General features: G+C 34.2%; 1 protein-coding gene across 1 annotated transcript in view; it reads left to right on the top strand.

Annotated features, from left to right (window-relative positions):
• SOX6 (SRY-box transcription factor 6) overlaps positions 1-19,251 on the top strand; it is a 623,498-nt gene that overhangs the window by 90,209 nt on the left and 514,038 nt on the right. The window contains exon 2 of the mRNA XM_060157776.1: positions 14,640-14,712. The gene's annotated coding sequence lies outside the window, so the exon portion shown is untranslated. The remainder of the gene's footprint in view (positions 1-14,639; positions 14,713-19,251) is intronic.

Here is a 19,251-nt window from a genome sequence, read left to right on the forward strand (position 1 = left end):
TGTTTTGCTCTTTTAAATAATACTGGAATAAATATATTTGTACAAAAATTATTTTTGTGTTTATGACTAATTCCTTAAGATAGATTTCTAAAAGTGGAGCTGGGTCAAAGTGATGGACATTTTAAAGGAAAGCTCTAACTAAATTTGCCAATTTAAAACACTGCTGTTTTAGGAAGAGTATGCTAATATCACCAAATCATAGATTATGCTATTGTTATGGATGTAACATATTTACATACATTATTTGTGCATGTAAAATATGTATATTCACATACACTGAATTTTTTTAACCAGGGTAGATCTAGTCATTTTCCCTCTACAGTGGATTTAAACCTACCATTTTAGATTTAGCATTGTTATTCTTACTGGTATTAGTTAGGATTATCTTTTTCAGCATCGTTTTTTAGGGTTATAGTTTGGTATAAAAAAATTTGTGTTTGAATATTAATTAAATCTTTACCTCATTTTAAATTTATTTAAAAATAAAAATCCTTTCTTTTCTGATTATACAAAAAAAGAATGTCAAGACATATAAAAAATTCAGAAAATAAGGAAATGAATAGAGAAAAAAAGAAAATTTCAATGATAATCTCAGAATTCATTAATAATCTTTTGCTGCATGTCCTTTCTTTTTTAACTTATGCACATATATAAGTATAGATATAGATATGAACACTCATAAATAACATTTTGCCGTATATCCTTTTTTTGTGTTCATATGCGTACATACCCATATAATAGTTTATATGTTTTTATACAGTTGGAAGAAAATACATGTGCTTCTTCAGCCTTTTTTTTTTCCCTCAGTAACTATGCTGTGGGTATCTTTCTTCTTTATAAATATGGATTTTTGTAATGACTGCATTGTACTCTATTTTTTGGTTGTACCCTAGTTATTTGAATATTGATTAATCATTGGTTGTCTCCAGCTCCTTCCTATCATAAACAACACTTCAGTGAACATTTTTGTACATATGCTCTTTACCCATTTGTCCAATAATTTCCTTAGGATAAAATAGAACTAGAATTCTTGTATCAAAGGACATGTACATTTAAAATTTGGATGTAGGGCTTCCCTGGTGGCGCAGTGGTTGAGAGTCCGCCTGCCGATGCAGGAGACACGGGTTCATGCCCCGGTCCGGGAAGATCCCACATGCCGCAGAGCGGCTGGGCCCGTGAGCCATGGCCACTGAGCCTGCGCGTCCGGAGCCTGTGCTCTGCAACGGGAGAGGCCACAACAGTGAGAGGCCCGCATACCACAAAAAAAAAAAAAAAAAAAAAAAATTGGATGTATTGGAAAGAATATCTTTTACTTTTTTCTTATGCTTTTCCATATTGTTTGATTTTTTTCTATAAGTGATATAGGGAATGCAGAATTGTCAAACTGCCCTCCAGAAAGGTTGTGCTGCATTACATTCTCACCAGTGAATGAGAGTGCCCAATTCCTCATGCTCATGAACATTACATATTACTAATATTTTAAATCTTTGTTATCTTGTATTGAGATATGAATCAATGTATTACTTAACATTTTAAAAATTAATTGTGATATTGAATCATTTTTTAGCTTATTTTCTTTTTCCCTTTTCTCATTTGTAAATATTCTATTCATTTTTGTGGCCTATTTTTCTGTTTTTTTCTTATTGATTTGATGTTCCCATTAGTCATACCATACCAAAAATATACTTTTTTTTTCTTTCTGGTTTGTGGTCTGCCTTCTAACTTTGTTAATGGTCTTTTTTTTTTTCTTTAAATACAGAAGTTTAAAATTTTCAGTGTAGTCAATTTTGCTAATCTTTTCCTTGTTTTAATGTCATTTTTCTTTTTAGTTTTTACATTAAAAAAATCCATCTGGAATTTACTTTAGTGTAAAGTGGAGGTAGAGATTCAATATTATTTTTTCCAAATGTCTACTCATTCCCAGCATCATTTGTTGAATAGTTTATCATTTCTCCACTGATTTGACGTGTCACTTATAGACTAAATTTTTCTACAAATTGTCATCTATTTCTAGATTTTCTGTTGTTTATTGATCTGCCTATTATTCCTGTGCCAATAATATACTGTTTGAACTCTTGTACTTTACATTACACATTTTGAACCTAAAATTTATTTAGATTATTTTATTATTGGAAAGGAATTAAGCATATATATTTAATTTTCAAAACCATCTCAAATTTAAAGCATTTAATGTACAAAATAATATCACTGACCTTAGAATATTTCTCTTTAAGTTTTGGAAGTTTCCTTATTGTGTGTGATAGATATGCTAAATATTTTCATTTTTTTTTTTTTTTTTTAGAAGAAAGACTCCTCTGTCCAGTAAAATTGTTCTGGGAAGCTACCCTGGAGTAGAGAATGCAAGAAACAGGCTTTGAATTATAGGCTGATGTGTGGACTTGGCATAGTGCCTGTCCCAGAGAAATATGGTGGTTGAAGGGCAGGAGTAGGATCAATGTATAGAAATGGTGGGATTTAGGATCTCTTAAATGAAGCTCTTTTAGCATCAGAACCAATAAGTTTTTAAAGGATCTGAAATATTAAGGAATGCTACTTAAATGAAACAAGGAAAGTACACTAGCTTTGGAACCAGAGATTGTGAATTTGAGTGCCAACCATGCCACTTACTACCTTTGTAAATATTTAATCCCAGTGAGTTTCAGTTTTTTCTTTTTTTTTAAAATGAGGATAGTAATCCCATCACAAAGTAATTATGACGATTTAATAAGAAAATAAATATCAACTTATTGCTTAATAATGCCTAGTCTTTTTTTACTGTGAATTCTGCAGAAGCAGCATTGATAGGGATGAAATTTAGGGCTGGGATTTGAGTATTGGAGAGCGCTGTGCATTTCTTCCATCTTCTCACATTAAAAAGGCAATGGTTTTTGTCCCAGTGGTGGCATGAGAGCAGTAATGTAGGGAAATGAGAATTATGTCTTGTGTAGCAGAGTATTTTTCCTAAGTGTATCTACACACGTGTAGACACAGACACAGACACGCACACACAGAGTCCCATCAATCTCATTGTGAATCAGAAAAAAAAAAAAAAGGAAAATTAGGAAAATTCCAGGACAAAAAGTATACAGGAATTGGTGGTTGATTGGAGTTGGGGGAAATGGGAAGGTACTAGCACCAGAGAAATATATTTCACCCCAGGTATTTAACCCCTTTCCATTTTATGAAGTATCTTTTTTCAAATGAGTTAAGTGTGAAGGCAAAGTAGTGAAACTGACATGGTATGAGAGAAGTGAATGCTAACTATCCCATTTTACAGATGAAATAACAGGAGACATTTATGTTCCTCATAGAATAGACGTGAGCTCAGTAATTGGAAACTCTGACTTAAAGTGAAAGCTCTGTCACCAACTTGTCATGTGGTCCTAAGTGAGTTATGTGCCTGTAAACTTGGGTACATCTCATCCTGGTATTCCTGTTTTTCACTTAGTAAGTGAGGCACTCTGAGAGATGCCAGGCCAGATCTTGTCTGGACTTCACAGTGAAATCTTTAAATTGTTATGAAAGACATACAGTAAAAGGATAAGTAGGATCTCTCTACATGATTTTCTTCATTTGTTTCTGTGTTTTTGAGAGTGAGCACAAGACTTAATTACGTCTGGGAAGGACTAATCCATAGTGTATGACTGAGCTCCCTGAGGACATGCAGTGTGTCCATATATTGAGTGTGATGATGGGGTAGCATTGCCAAGGTCATATACCCTTAAGACATTCTTCTTTAAAAAGTGAGTGGTTATATTAGCCACCAGGTCATCTGTGTAAGTTGTGACTTGGGCACATTTCAACGAAATCTCAGGGAAAAAGCAAAAAGGGAAGTACATTTATAGAAGACATATCCCATCTAGGAAGCATTTTCTTATCTCTAATCCTCACAAAAACCTTAGGAGTTAAGTGGCAGCATCCCCAATTTCTATATATATTCTTTATTTCAGAAAATTGGATTACATAGTTTTATAAATTTTTCTTCATCTCATGTATTTCACACAAAGCTGTAATTATTTGTCTCTTTTACTAGGTTGTGAACTCCTTGAAGTCACCAACTCTATGTCATTCATTTTTGTTTTTCCAGCGCTTAACACAGAGCAAACATTCAGTAAATGATGAGCTGTTGATAATGCAGCTGTTATTTTTATAATCTCATCCTAAGTACATATTTGCACAACAGGCCGTGTCAATTCATCTAAGTAACTTGGTGTTATTTGCCTGGTACTTTAAATTACAGAGCTCCATTACTGAAGTCATTATTTGTGGTTAAGAGGGAGTGGTACAGAGAGTGGTAACAAGAAGAGTATCTTAAAATGAGTATCAAAACAGATCCTCTTTAGATGTCTTTAAATTTATCTTGATTTAATTACCTAGAACAAGTACAAAGAACAACCCCATCTCTTTTGCCTATCAGTTTACCCTATAGAAAATAGTAGATTTATTTTAAAAATTTATGGTCTTAAAAAATCAGTACTTATTTACAAACTTTTGTTAAATGATTGCTTTAAAAATGTTCTGCCACTTTATTTTGTGAGCAGAGTTCAGGGAGAAAAAACTCAGCAGGGGTGGAATCCTCTCCTTATTCCAGATATGATAATGCAACTGCAAATGTTGAGACTATTCTAAATATAATATTTATCTCACAGTGAATCCAAATTGTCAGTTGCTGGAGATTTGGGATTGTGCTTTGTTGTTCTGAATCCCCAGAGATTCCAATTCATATTATGTATCCTGTGGGCTCTCAAAAATGTTAATTGTATTGCTGGAGAATTGCATGTATCATTCTCAAAAAAAAAACACTCTACAATAACTAAGCCTTAATTTTTAAGTTAAATTCTAGTTTCTAATTTATCCTTACATTAAAAAAATATTTTATTAAAAAAATAAGAAATCCAAAAGCATTGAGAATCTTTTTAGTAAGATAAAACATTTTATAGAATTATTAAAAAAATTCTTTTTGCGCAAAATTTTTTGTGAGCTTATCCTCATTTAACACAGTTGCCCTTTAGCCCAGCAGTTATTGAATTTTAGTGTGCACAGGAATCACCTGGGGGCTATGCTTTAAAATAAATTCCTAGGCCATGCTTTTGGAATTACAGAATCAATAGGAATGGGTGGGGCCTCTTTTAAATTTTTTTTGTTTTAATAAGGAACCTGGTACTTCTGAAATAAGGGGTCTGAGGATTATGTTTTGATGATCACTTTTTTCTCCAGTCCTTCTTACGCAAGACCTTCTCTGACTTTTGTTATTAAGATGATATCATATATGTCTGAAATCAGTCAGGCTGCAAGAAAAAAAGGGATATTAAAAAATACATTAATAGGTGTTATTTCCAAGAAGTATGTTTTGCTAAGAAAGCAGGAGAAGAAAGAAGAAGTAAAAGAGAACAAGTTTATTAAGTGAAAAGTTACAAAATATATTGCAAATTATTTTTTGGCTTATTGCTAAATTTTTGTTTGATTCTGGTAAAGTGGACAAGTTGCCTTATGTTGTGTTTATGAAGTATATGAAATCTTTCTGTAATCAAGACCTCAAGATACAAGAGTTTTGGGGATTAAGTCACATGGTAGTAATTCTATAAATAGGTTTTGGAAGTTTGAGATCTATATTTTGGTCTTGGTTCATAGCAATAAGCTGCCTTTGTAAAGTGGAAGGCACGTTGTCTTCTCAATAATCTCATTCATTTTTCATGTAGGTACTATTTTTATACTGACCATTCTTTTTTTTTTTATGGGTTTTCTCAGTTGTGAATATGTATCAAACTTAGTCAATTCTATCTCTGATTTACTATTCCGCTACATACGCTGGCAGAGGTGAACTCGCAGGCCTAGGAAATGCAACATTAATTCCTCCTCTTCTGACCCAGAAATACCTTGATCCTGACCATCTATAATGTGTTAAATTAGCCTTAGGAAATGTTACATTAAAGTTTAAGGGTATACTTCCAGTGGGTGTGGATAAAATATAAAATTGTAGAATGTTGAAGTGGTAGTGAGTTTAGAGGTGAACTGGTACAACAGTTCTTGAACACCATCTGCAGCTAGGTGGGCTTTAACAGTCACCTCAGGAGCTTTCAAAAAACTGGAAACTCTCGGCCCACTCAAGGAGATTCCAGTTTAGTAGGTTTTGGGGTGGGGCCTAGAAATTCAAATTTTATAAAAGCTTTCTAAGTGATTATATAATCAGTTAAGTTTTGATACAACTTTAAACTTAGGGTAAGAATTCTTTCTACAGCATCCCTGGCAAAGAGTCATCCAGTCTCAACTTTTACAAACTCAGGAACACATCTGTTTTTTGCGAGGCAACTTATTATATTGCTTTTAAAGATTTGTCTGGACTGAGCTAAAATTCACTACCTTGTAATTCCCACCCACTAGTGTTATTTTTTATTTTGGAAAGAAGAAAGAGTAACTTTCAATCACATTACACTCAGTGTGCTAGATATTACCTTTCCTTTGTGGGCTTGAAAATATTAAACTAGATAGTTTCCTTAGCTGCAAAATGGATTATCAGAGTAGATAAGCAGTTATCAAAATGGGGTCTGTATGGGGACCCCTGACACCCTTTCAAGGGGTCTAAAAAATCAAAACTATTTTCATCATAATACTAAGATGCTATTTACCTTTTTCAATGTGTTGCCATTTACACTGAGGATGCAAAGCAATTTTGGGCAGGACTGCTGGTGCCTTAGCACAGATCAAGGCAGTGGCACCAAATTTTGTTAGTAGTCCTTGCATTTTTTAGAATAATCACCATTCACAGAAAAAAAATCTAGTTTTGCTTAAGAATGTTGCAGATGAAGCAGTACAAATTATTGATTTTATTAATTCTTGACCCTTAAGTATATTTTTAATAGTCTGTGATGAAATGGGAAGTATGAATAAAGCACTTATGCTGCCTACTCAAGTACTGTAGTTACCTTGAGAAAAAATCACTTGCATGATTGAGTTTCAAGCTGAACTAACTGTTTTTTTCATAGAACGTCATTTTTACTTGAAAGAATGACTAACAGACACACAGTGGTTATTCAAACTGTGGATACTTGGCAGATGTATTCTCAAAAATGAGCAAAGTGAGCCTCCCATTTTAGGAAAATCAACTGACACTATTTGTTGTCAATAATAAAATTTGAGCTTTCAAGAGAAAATTAGTTGTTTGGAAAACTTGTATCCACTACCATGAGGTTGATGGCTTTCCAATATTTAAAAACTTTTCTAAGATTGGTGATAGTAACAATTGGTGATATTAACAAATGTGATTTTTTAAAATATTGAATAATGAAATACATCAACGTTTTGAAGATCTGCACAACTCAAGTGAACCAGTATTCTCCAAATGAACCAATGTATGATGTTGCAAAAACATGCATGGGTAAAAGATGCATTTAAAGACCAGTGGTGTTTGTTTGTTTGTTTGTTTGTTTGTTTGCAGTACGCGGGCCTCTCACTGTTGTGGCCTCTCCCGTTGCGGAGCACAGGCTCCGGACGCGCAGGCTCAGCGGCCATGGCTCATGGGCCCAGCCGCTCCGCGGCATGTGGGATCTTCCTGGACCGGGACACGAACCCGTGTCCCCTGCATCGGCAGGCGGACTCTCAACCACTGCGCCACCAGGGAAGCCCAAGACCAGTGGCTTTTAAAGTAACAGAATATAAAAAGTTAATTGATATTCAGGTTTCAGATTCCATATTGCACTTAACCTTTGGTAAACTATTACTTGTCAAATTTTGATATAGTACTAAAGAAGAATAGCTACAATTATCTTGAAAGGCTGTTAAAAAATCTGCCTCTTTCCAACTTCATATCTGTGTGAAGATGGATATTTTTCACATACTTCTGTCAAACCAACATATCACAACAGATTGAATGCAGTAGCACCTATGAGAATCCAACTGTCTTTTATTGAACTAGGCATTTGAGATACTTAAAAATGCAAAACAATGCCAGTCTTCTAATTTTTTTGTTTTGTAAAATATGCTTGTATTTTAAAATTATGTTATTTATGTTACCATGTAATAGGTTCATCACTAAATGATTATTAATCATTTATTTTAAATGAATTAATAACTATTTAAAATTTTTCTTAGCTTTAGTTTCAGATATAATAACTATTGATAAATATAACCATAGCTCTTTGGGACTCTGAATAATTTTTAGAAATGTAAAGGAGTCCTGAGACCAAAGAGTTTGAGGATCACTGGATTAGATGATCTCCAAAGTTCAGTCCAACTAACCACCTTTAGAGCATGCAACCATTTTAATGTAACATGTTTCCTCTAAAATTTCTTAGCCATTCTCTTATGAATGCTTGTCAACATCCCTTCTAAACTGTGGCCCTTAATACTGGAATCATATTGAAGGTGTAGGTTGAGCAGCATAGAATATATAAATAGGCAACTAGCAGTATGCTTCAGTAGTAACTATCTTTGGAGATTTTTTAAAATAGGGGAAATTCCTATTTCTTTGAGGAAATAGGCTTTTGTTCCAGGAAAGCAGAGTGATATACTAGGTAGCATCTAAGTTGTCTTCCTTGATACATCAGAAATACTCTTACTTTTGCCTTAGAAGATGTAAATATCAGTAAATGAAACCTCATTTTCCCCTTCACTATTGTGATATTCTTAATTATTAGTAATTGCATTTTTTAAAAATTGTGCATTAGCTTAGTATCAGTTCCTTTGCAAGATGAATTTCATTTTCACATTTCATAGTTCAAATTTTACATAATTTAGTATAATTATTAAGAGGAAAAGGAAAGCTAAGAATGATGGAGTTCAAGAAACATGGCTTCAGCCTAGCAATGCTATAAAGAACAAAAGATAATATTATGGAGGGTTTTGCATTTTTTTTTTAATTGATGCAACTTGGGAGAGAATAGCAGTTTTAATGCAAAAATCACATCTGCAGGAAAACTCATTTGTATTTGCATACAGGATATTTTTTAATGTCTCTATAATTTTTATTTTGATGTAGGAAACACCAGGCATTGATGTCTTTCCAAAAGTTAGTTGAGAAAATAAATGCTTTAAATGTAGTTGTTTTAACTCAGTGGCTCATTATGTATAACATAACATTATTAAACCAAAGAATCAATCCTTGAGTTGAGTTTTAAACATGTGATGCCACAATTTAATATAAAGGTGGACAAAATTTTGTTACAGGTGTTTTTGGAAGCATTTTGGTACTTTAAAAAATGCCTTAGGTTATTGACTCTCAGAGTTGTAAGGTCATTTAATCCAACCACCAACTTGAACCTTCTTGCTTAGAAAAAAAAAAGAAGGGATGGGGATTAAAAAGAGAAATGGGTGTGGTTTAGAGACAGCTTTAAGCAGGATTTAAAAATTTAGCTTGAAAGCTTTTAAAGTCTAATTATACAGGGAGGCGGAAGTGTTTTTATTTTCTGTTTACCTTTGCTCTGTTACGTATTTTTGGTAGAGGGGGACATATTTTGTGAAAATCTTTATGGCTTCTTCATTTGATGTCAAGATACTTGTTTGAAGTTGCCTTGTAATTCAGAGGTTTTTCTTTTTGTAACTAATATTAATATTTGGCTTTTGCTGCTAGATTAATAGCACGTTAGTCTGGATTTGGTGACTACTTTTGAATGTATAAGTGATATAGTGAATTTTAGAAATAGCTTTTTTGTTTTGGGACAAATTAGACATGTTAAGGATAAAAAAAATCTAAATAACACCAACTCATAAGAATAAAAAAGTAAAAATAAGCCCATATCTCACTCAGTGTTAACATTTTTGTTAAATTGTACTTTACTTTGTGTGCATGTGTGTATATACACGTTTGATTTTCTATAAATTAGCTCTTATTATACATGTTATTTTTTTTATTCAACAATATTTTGTGGCCATCTTTTAATGTCATTAAATATAGATTTATATCATAATTTTTAATGATTACAGAGTACTGTTATATATATGTACCATAATTTACTTACTCAGTTAGTAGGTTATTTTCAATTTAGGGCTATTAGAAAAATGCTGTAATGAACATGCTTATTACATGTATATGTATTTTAACATTTTTGTGATTAGTTCCTTAGGATAATTTTGGAAATAGCCTTTCAAACTCAAAGGATATTGATGTTAAAAATATTAACACTCTCTGGGGCTTCCCTGGTGGCGCAGTGGTTGAGAGTCCGCCTGCCAATGCAGGGGACACGGGTTCGTGCCCCGGTCCGGGAAGATCCCACATGCCGCGGAGCGGCTGGGCCCGTGAGCCATGGCCGCTGAGCCTGCGCATCCGGAGCCTGTGCTCTGCAACGGGAGAGGCCACAACAGTGAGAGGCCCGCGAACCGCAAAAAAATAAAATAAAATAAAATAAAATAAAATATATATTAACACTTTCTGTCAAATTACCATTCAGAAAAGTTGTACCCAATTTATAATCCCATGAATGGTACCTGAAAGTGTTTATTTTTCCACATCCTCATAAATGCTAGTTTTTGTCCAGTTTACAAGAATATTTTGCCAATATTTTAGGTGAAAATACTTTATTTACATTTACTTGATTATTAGGGAGACTCATATTTTTGTTATTGGACATTTGTATTTCTTAATTGGTAAATTTACTCTTTATATTCTTTGTGCATTTTTATATTGAAGAATTTGTAGCAATGCACTTTTTTTTTTAACATCTTTATTGGAGTATAATTGCTCTACAATGGTGTGTTAGTTTCTGCTTTATAGCAAAGTGAATCAGCTATACATATACATATATCCCCATATCTCTTCCCTCTTGCATCTCCCTACCTACCACCCTCCCTATCCCACCCCTCTAGGTGGTCACAAAGCACCGAGCTGATCTCCCTGTGCTATGCGGCTGCTTCCCACTAGCTACAATGCACTTTTTATTTAGTAAATTAAGAATATGCAAAAGATTTGATAACCAAATAATATGGAGGATGTCAGCACCATGGTCAGACGTAATAGTTTGTTGTCCAGTTTGGATTATTATTATTTTTAAAAAAGATTTATTAATTAATTATTTATTTTTGGCTGCAACGGATCTTAGTTGCGGCATGCGGGATCTTTGTTGAGGCATGTGGGATCTTAGTTCCCTCACCAGGGATTGAACCTGCATCCCCTGCATTGTAAGGTGGATCCTCTACTACTGAACCACCAGGGAGGTCCCCACGGTTGGATTACTGATTGTTTGAAAAGTCTTTTAGGACAAAGGCCATGATTTAAAAATATTTATTTGTTTATAAATTGATATGTAATTGACATATAGCATTGTAGTAGTTTTAGGTGTACAGCGTAATGATTTTCTTTATTTAAAAAATTTGTGGGCTTCTCTGGTGGCGCAGTGGTTGGGAGTCCGCCTGCCGATGCAGGGGACGCGGGTTCGTGCCCCAGTCTGGGAGGATCCCACATGCCGCGGAGCGGCTGGGCCCGTGAGCCATGGCCGCTGGGCCTGCGCGTCCGGAGCTTGTGCTCCGCGGCGCGAGAGGCCACAGGAGTGAGAGGCCCGCTTACCGCAAAAAAAAAAAAAAAAAAAAAAAAAAAAATTGTGACTATATTGTCCAGTGAAATCTTTAACCCATGATCAATATTTGCTGAATGAATGAATGAACTAGTAGAGGAGTGGAACAATCCATGGTGATTGGATATTCTGAAGATTCATTTTACTAAACATATTGTGATTTTCCAGATCAGATGGTATTTCCTTCTCTATCTTCTTACTTTTGTGCTGCCCTCAGGACCAAAGTTGCCAATTTTATTTTGGAAATGTTTTCTTCAGCTTAAACTTTTTTGGTTCTTGAAGAAGTAGATTACTTCAAGTTGTGTGTTAATTCTTGTGAGTTGATTCTTAATTCTTTGCCCATCATAAAATATTCCTTGTTTATTCCTAAATTCTCTACAGGAGGAAGTATGCATTAAAGTTTTTTTTAAAAAATTTAAATTTTATTGGAGTATAGTTAATTTACAATGTTGTGTTAGTTTCAGGTGTACAGCAAAGTGATTCAGTTATAGATATACATATATTCATTCTTTTTTAGATTCTTTTCTCATATAGGTTATCACAGAATATTAAGTAGAGTTCCCTGTGCTATACAGTAGGTCCTTGTTGGTTATCTGTCTTATACATAGTAGTGTGTGTGTGTTCATGCCAAGCTCCTGATTTATCCCTCCCCCGACCTTTCCCCTTTGGTAGCCCCAAGTTTGTTCTCGATATTTGTAAGTCCGTTTCTGTTTTGTAAATAAGTTCATTTGTATCTTTATTTTTTAAAATTGGATTCCACATATGAATGATATCATATGATATTTGTCTTTCTCTGTCTGACTTCACTTAGTGTGATTTTTTTTGTTTTTTTATAATAGTGAACTGTGATGTTAGAAGCTTATACTTTTAAATTTGTTTGCTGCAAAATTCACCAATAGTATAAATCAGTTGATAATGAGATTCAGAGTTACTTTTAAAGTATGCAGCAAGGGGCTTCCCTGGTGGCGCAGTGGTTGAGAGTCCGCCTGCCGCTGCAGGGGACACGGGTTCGTGCCCCCGGTCCGGGAAGATCCCACATGCCGTGGAGCGGCTGGGCCTGTGAGCCATGGCTGCTGAGCCTGCGTGTCCGGAGCCTGTGCTCTGCAACGGGAGAGGCCACAACGGTGAGAGGCCCACGTACCGCAAAAAAAACCCACAACAAATAAAATATGCAGCAAGACTGGACTTATATGACAAATGAGATTTATTGACTTCATATTGACGAATGTTAAAATACTATTTGCCCTAAATCTCTGGAATCTGACTTATTCTAAATTTAAAATATCTCCAGAGTTAGAGATCTTAACTGAAAAAGATGAGACATACATCAGTCACAATATTATCTGGATGCCTTTTATTTTGTCCTCCATTGTTTAAATGGAAGTGAAGAAATGGGATGTATAATATTTATTGCATAATTCCAATTCATGCTTTTAAAAGAATAGTTGCTAGAAAGACAAGGTGAGATCCTTTTAAAAGTATGTGAGCACTTAAGAACACTTAGATTCTTCCAGACTTTAGGCTTTTGGATATACAGCATTTTGCTAGAGATTTACTTTATAGATAACTTCAGTTATAATTTTTAATTCAGGGTCAGATAAAATGTGAGAATAGCTTATATCAGAACCAGAATTCTTTTCTGGCTTTGACTAGTACACAGAGTGTGTCCACATTGGGTTGTGTGGTGTCCCAGGTAAAATTGCTCTACTGAATCCCGAAACATCAGAAAGCCATGAGGAGGTAAAGGGTATAACACCAAAAATAAATGACAGAGCTACCTTCCTCAGGGTGGACTCTCTTGTACTTCTCGCATGCAATAGAAGCAGCCATTGCAGAGTTGCTAGAAACTGGTGAAATTGGATTGGGGAAGCCTGAGGCACCATTTCCTACAGAGAGAAAGAGGTCTGGTGAGGAAACGTATGGATACTTAAAGCTGTCCAAATGTCCAGGACTTTATTATCTATCAATCCTGACTAGAAAATAGAATAATTATATGGGTCACTTAGGCAAAAGCATGTTATAGGAGCTGGGGAAGGGCTGAGTTGTATATTTATTTCATATCTCAACTTAATTTCAGAGGCCAATACCTAATCTATTATGGCCATTTGTTCTATAAATGCAATATTGGGAATAGTAGTTCCTATAAATGATGTTGAACAAGATCTATGTTTTTTGAAATGAATTTTCTTTAAATCTAGTTAGCTAACTAACTAGGTTAGTTAACTAACCTAGATGTTTACTGGCTGTATTTAAAATATGTGGATTGAATCAAACTAGTCCCCAGAGTCTAGGAAAGTTTCTGACCTAAATTAGGAACCCAAGCTCCATTATTATTTTCACTTGAACACTACTCATAGCCATCCTAACTTTTTGGAAAGAGTACGGCCTTTGCAACAAAGTTTCTTTGTTTTCATGGAACCAAAAATGTACTGTATTTAGACCAAACAATAAAAATAAACTACCAAACTACTTTCTAATGCATGGGGGTTCTGGAGAGAGGAAACCATAGATATTTAGAGGCATAAAGTGAGTCATTGTGCTAGTTAAAACTTTTTACAAGGCTAGCTCTGTATGTTTGAGTTGCATCTGTTACCTCTTCAGCCAGAACTAAAGTGTGTGCAAGGAAAAGAATTTTGAATTGAATTGTGGCTCATACAGAATGCATTGTATATAGCCTAAGCATCTAAATGGATTCCACATCTTGGGCAGAACTAAAACTGCATCTTTTCATATTTAGTCTACCTTCAAGGTATTCCTGTTGGACATATCCAAGGTATTTTCCGTGAATCTAATTCGTTTTAACTTGCAGACATAAACAGTTTTTCAAATGTAACTTGTAAGCCTTTATTCCCTTAAAATTCTTTCTTTCTTTTGTTTTTACTTATTCATATTTTTAAACACCACTTTATTACTGACAGTATTTTAAAAGCCATAATGGATGGAGATGTTGTATTCTTCGATGAAGAACAATGAACGAATTGTTTCTTTTGGTATTATCATCTTGGAAAAAGTTGTTTGAGTAGACAACTGACCGAGTTAAAAAATAGTATAATTTGTAGCCAGAATGTATTCTTTAATAAAGCAAGTAAATGCAATTTACTAATCCTTTTTCATTTCCTTTTTTGTCTAAACTTTCAGGTCACTTTCATGAATTCAAAGGCAATTTACCAGTGATTTCTGGGTGCTGGAGCTGATTTTTTTGTGCGTATTTGTAAGTATTGGCTTATTTATTACTCTTACTACTCTTCTCATTGTGTGATGAGAACAGTTACAGTGTTTTTAAAGTGTTATTAGTTTTTTGTAAGTGTTTTCTTAAAAGGAGTATAGAAAAATATCAGAGGGTGAAAAAAGCCTCTGTTATGATTTCCAGTGAAATAACACAATGGCAGGGCCAATTACAAGAGGCTGAAACGATAAATATCTTACTTTTTGAAGATGGGGCTCAATTGTAGGAATGGATTATTACCTTAAAGGGGCTAGTCTATCTGCACATGAATAATTTACCTTGATAACTTCTTATAGTCTTCTGGTTGTCTGGACTTGAAAAGTTCTATGTGCCTGTGCTCATTGAAAAGATGTGAGATAATACAGAATTCAAAGAGCTGTCAGTACTTGAGGAGATTATGTATTAAGGAACCAAAGACTCATTTAGTGAATGTATAATGTATATCAAAATCGGGGTATTCCTGTCTTCTTCACCATCCTCAAAATGCTATTATATTTTAAATGGTATTTTGGAGAACAAAGATAATTTTTCTCAGGAAAGAAGGTCAATTTCAAGAAAAAATATTGAATGAACTTTAATGATCAATGAAAATACTTCAAATTGTTATGTATTTATTAATATAAAAGTAGTTTAGAGTATGTGGCAGGTATTAAAAATGTTTGTGTGTATATAAGACCATATTTAAGTAACTTGAGTTTAAGATATATTTATGTGTGTACATTGTACCAAACCATTGATATCTAAGGTGATCTTTACATTCGATAACCACAAAGACAGAGGAAACTTTTTCTCTGTTAGTGTACTACTATAAAGGAATTTTAGGGAATAAACTTCTAGGAAAGTATTTGAAAAAAAAGTAACATTATAAATTAGAGTTTAAGTGATTCAGTATTTAAACAGAGAGCAGTGAAAATTTATTTAAAACCAGCTTTACCTTTCTTTTAGTAGTAACATTGATTGGGGCAGGTATTTTGAACCATCTTAAAAAAATAGATGTGAATATTTAATATAGCTTAACACAGTTTGTATATTTTTTAATGTTTTAAGAATGAATAAGATGTTATGAGACTATCAATTCACATTGTATTATTTGAAGACTGAATTCTTATGTAAAACACAAAATATTAAACTCCATGGTTCATTTGGATTAAATATAAGCTTTTAATTTGTGCAAGGTATCACAGTGAGGATTAGGAGGCAAAGAAGATGGAGAAAGAAATGTAAAGTATCTTTGAAGGGCTCTCGAGAAAAAGGATGGTTCCAAGGAGCTGAGCTTATCCTATTAGAAATCTGTGTGAAGGGAAATAATTTTGAACTGTCCAAATCTTGTCTTTGTTGCTTTATCCTTTCTTTTACTTCCTTTCTCTCTTCTCGCGTATCATTCAGTCATTCCCTATAGTAAGTTTTTAGGATGATTAATGTTTTTAAACTACAAATACAAGACAATTACCAGCATTTCAACCAAGATGGCCTTAATCAAAATATAGTCTACATTTCTCATCACCCAAAGGCTCTGTTTCCTGAATTTTTCTCTTCTCTACCGCCCCCTGCCCCCCAGCAATCCAGCAATACCCCAACCAGATATACATAGACGAGCTTTGAACAGAGGTGGTCCAATTAGCTGAATTTTTTTTCTTGTGACCTGACAAAGAGAAAATAGAAGGGGCACTAAAAAATAGAAGGGGCACTGTGGGTGTAGTTTTCATATGGTTATTTCTGGAGTTCAACTTAAAAAAACCCAAAAAGCTCTAGTCAGATTTTGTCTAATCACTTAGGTAGAAGTCATAGTAATCACACAGGCCTAAAGTAATTGTTTTCCAGACTTGAGAATTTCCGTATGATAGTTTAGGGTGTGGAGTTTGTTGTTCCTTTGGTCTGTGGTCTCAAGTTTTGTTCCAGCCATCTCCTGACTATGGAACCTTCTTATTAAAGAAATGTAGCAGGATACTATGACTAAGATAAGTCAAATAAAATTAACATGGCATCCAGAATGCTTGCATTCTCACTTCTTTTAATTATTGCAGAAACTGCCTGCCACTTACACTGAATGATGAGGCAGCTAGAACAGTAGAAATATTCATCTAGTCTAGCCTAAAAACAGGCAAATGAGATCAGTGACAATGGCTTCTTTTAGGAACTTTAATTTCCATGTTTTGGAACTGCTTATTTGCTACATGATCTAAGGCAGAAAGTTATACCTCATGGCCACGGGAAGGTTTCTTAGTAAGGTATGCAGAAGCCGGTCTGTGAGATAAGGAGGTGGGATATTGTTTTGCACATCCATAATGAATAGGCCACACCAAAGGTGTGTGAGAGCCGATTGGAATCTTACCTACTTACATCTACTACCTAGGTCAGAGTAGGAAAACACTGTGAAGGAAAATGGTTATCTTTTCAGAAGCTGAAAGCATCTTATTCTAGCTTTTTTTTTCTTTTTAAAAAATAAAACTACCTTTTTTCTTTTCCCAAAGTAGGCATTGTATAAGAAGACCTTGTTTTGCATGTTAATATCCCACATTTAATTTTTTATCTCTAATTAAAATGTAATTAATTAATTCTGTCCTTTCAGTTTTACCAGGGCAGTAAATGATTGGTTAAAAACAATGAAAATAACAACAACAAAACAGAGAATTAGATAGCCTGCTTTTTCAGGTTCCCAAGCCTTTTTAGAAATTTGATAATGAATTCCCTTTTATAAAATTCTGTCTCTGTTCATGGTCTCTAATAGCAGTTTTTTCTCTGAAAAAGTCCGGAAGTATTTTATTGTCTGGTACCAAAATGATTATTGCTTAGCTCCATGCTTGAGTTAATAATGACAACAATATCTTAATTCAGCATAACACTTGCTTTTGCAGACATTAAACTGGCTAAATTTCATAAAACTCTGTGAGATGAGTAGGAATTATCCTTATTTTTGCAGAGTGGCAGGACTCAAACCAAGGGATTCATAGTATAAATTCCATGTTCTTTCCATAACACCAATCTGTCTTCTCTCAGAATATTTTAGCTCTCTTTCTTTTGTTGTTTGATCACTATCTCAGTCTCTACTTGGTTGCTGTACAAATATTTTTGAAAAGTTTAGGTAGAGTAAGTCAGGCAGGAGATTTTGGAGAACCTTATACCACTTTATTTCCTCATGTTCCTCGATCATTTGCTCCTCCCTGACATTCTCCTATCCCCCTATTTCCAAACTCCACATGTCATGCTTCAGCTGAAATTTTTTGAATTGCATAGATTTTTAGGAAACAAACAAAAAGAATCATGAAATCATCTCTTTGTGGTATTTTAAAATGGAGAGAAATTTGTTTCAAACTGAGCGTAGCCCAGACCAAAGCTCCCTCAGTGAGAACATCTGTGATTTTAAGGACAAGTAGGTCTAAGTGCATTATCTTTAAAAAATATTATTCCAGGCTAATCTTGACATAGAGCAGGTAAATAAAAAAGATGAGCTGTGAAAATCCACAAATAGGGCTTGAATGCCATTTTCCATGACAACGGGAGCTGCCCCATGAAAGCATTAATGCTGGGAATGTAAGGAATTTAAAATTGTGTCTTCTCAGTTTTACAGTTGTGTGCTCATGTTAATTAGAGATATACTGACATTTGAAGTATCTACATTAATACACACAGCTACTATACATTTGTGAACTGTGGCCAGAAATCTACTTTAATTGAAAGCAGTTTGCTAATCTGAATGTGTATATCCGTTACATTTTAAGCTTTTAAATTTTAATACTAGTGCCCTTAGATACTTGTTCTTTTTGCTCTCTCCACTTTCTGTTTCTAATTTATACCTGAAAGGACAGCCTGGCCTATTTTTAATCTCCTAGTGGTGTTTTGGAGCAATATTGATGGAATTTTGAGGAAAAAAATGTTTTTTAATAGTGTCTTTTTACTTGCTGTACTTTGAATCTCTTTTTACTCTCTGACTTTCTAAATTGTTGGTTTTTCTTGCAAACCTTTAAGATGGCCTGCCACCGAAATAAGGTAGGATTTAGGTTTATGGAATTTGCTGCACTGGCTATATTTAAGTACTAAAGAGCTACTCTTCACAGTCATACTATGGTTTTAGCCAGAAAAGCCCAGTATTAGAGACCTTGATGAGATGAGCAGTGAAGAGGCATTCTGATGTTTTTAGTATAGCTGAATTTTGTCCTTCCCTCTTGATGTCAAGCCATGTATCTTAATTTTTGATTTGCATATATGTTCACAATAGCTTGATGACTTCTTGAGTCATCTTTAGCCCTGGAGTTTTTGCTTTGCCTGTCTTAAAGGAAGACTTTACATCTATTTTTTTGCAAGTTTGTGTTTCTTAAGAATCTGCCTGTCAGGATTTTTAACCTAATTGTTTTGTCCTTTTTTGTCTAATGAAACTCCCACACTTACTTTTTGAACTAATCCCTGTGTATTACACAAGACCAGTTAGAAAGAAGCTTCCTTTTTGTAGCACCAGAATAAACTGCTCTAAAAATTTGTAATACTCTGGACTTATTTCATTAAACCATTTTACTGGCATCATTAAAC

This window comes from Lagenorhynchus albirostris, chromosome 9, assembly GCF_949774975.1.
Source record: "Lagenorhynchus albirostris chromosome 9, mLagAlb1.1, whole genome shotgun sequence".
Classification (NCBI taxonomy): Eukaryota; Metazoa; Chordata; class Mammalia; order Artiodactyla; family Delphinidae; genus Lagenorhynchus; species Lagenorhynchus albirostris.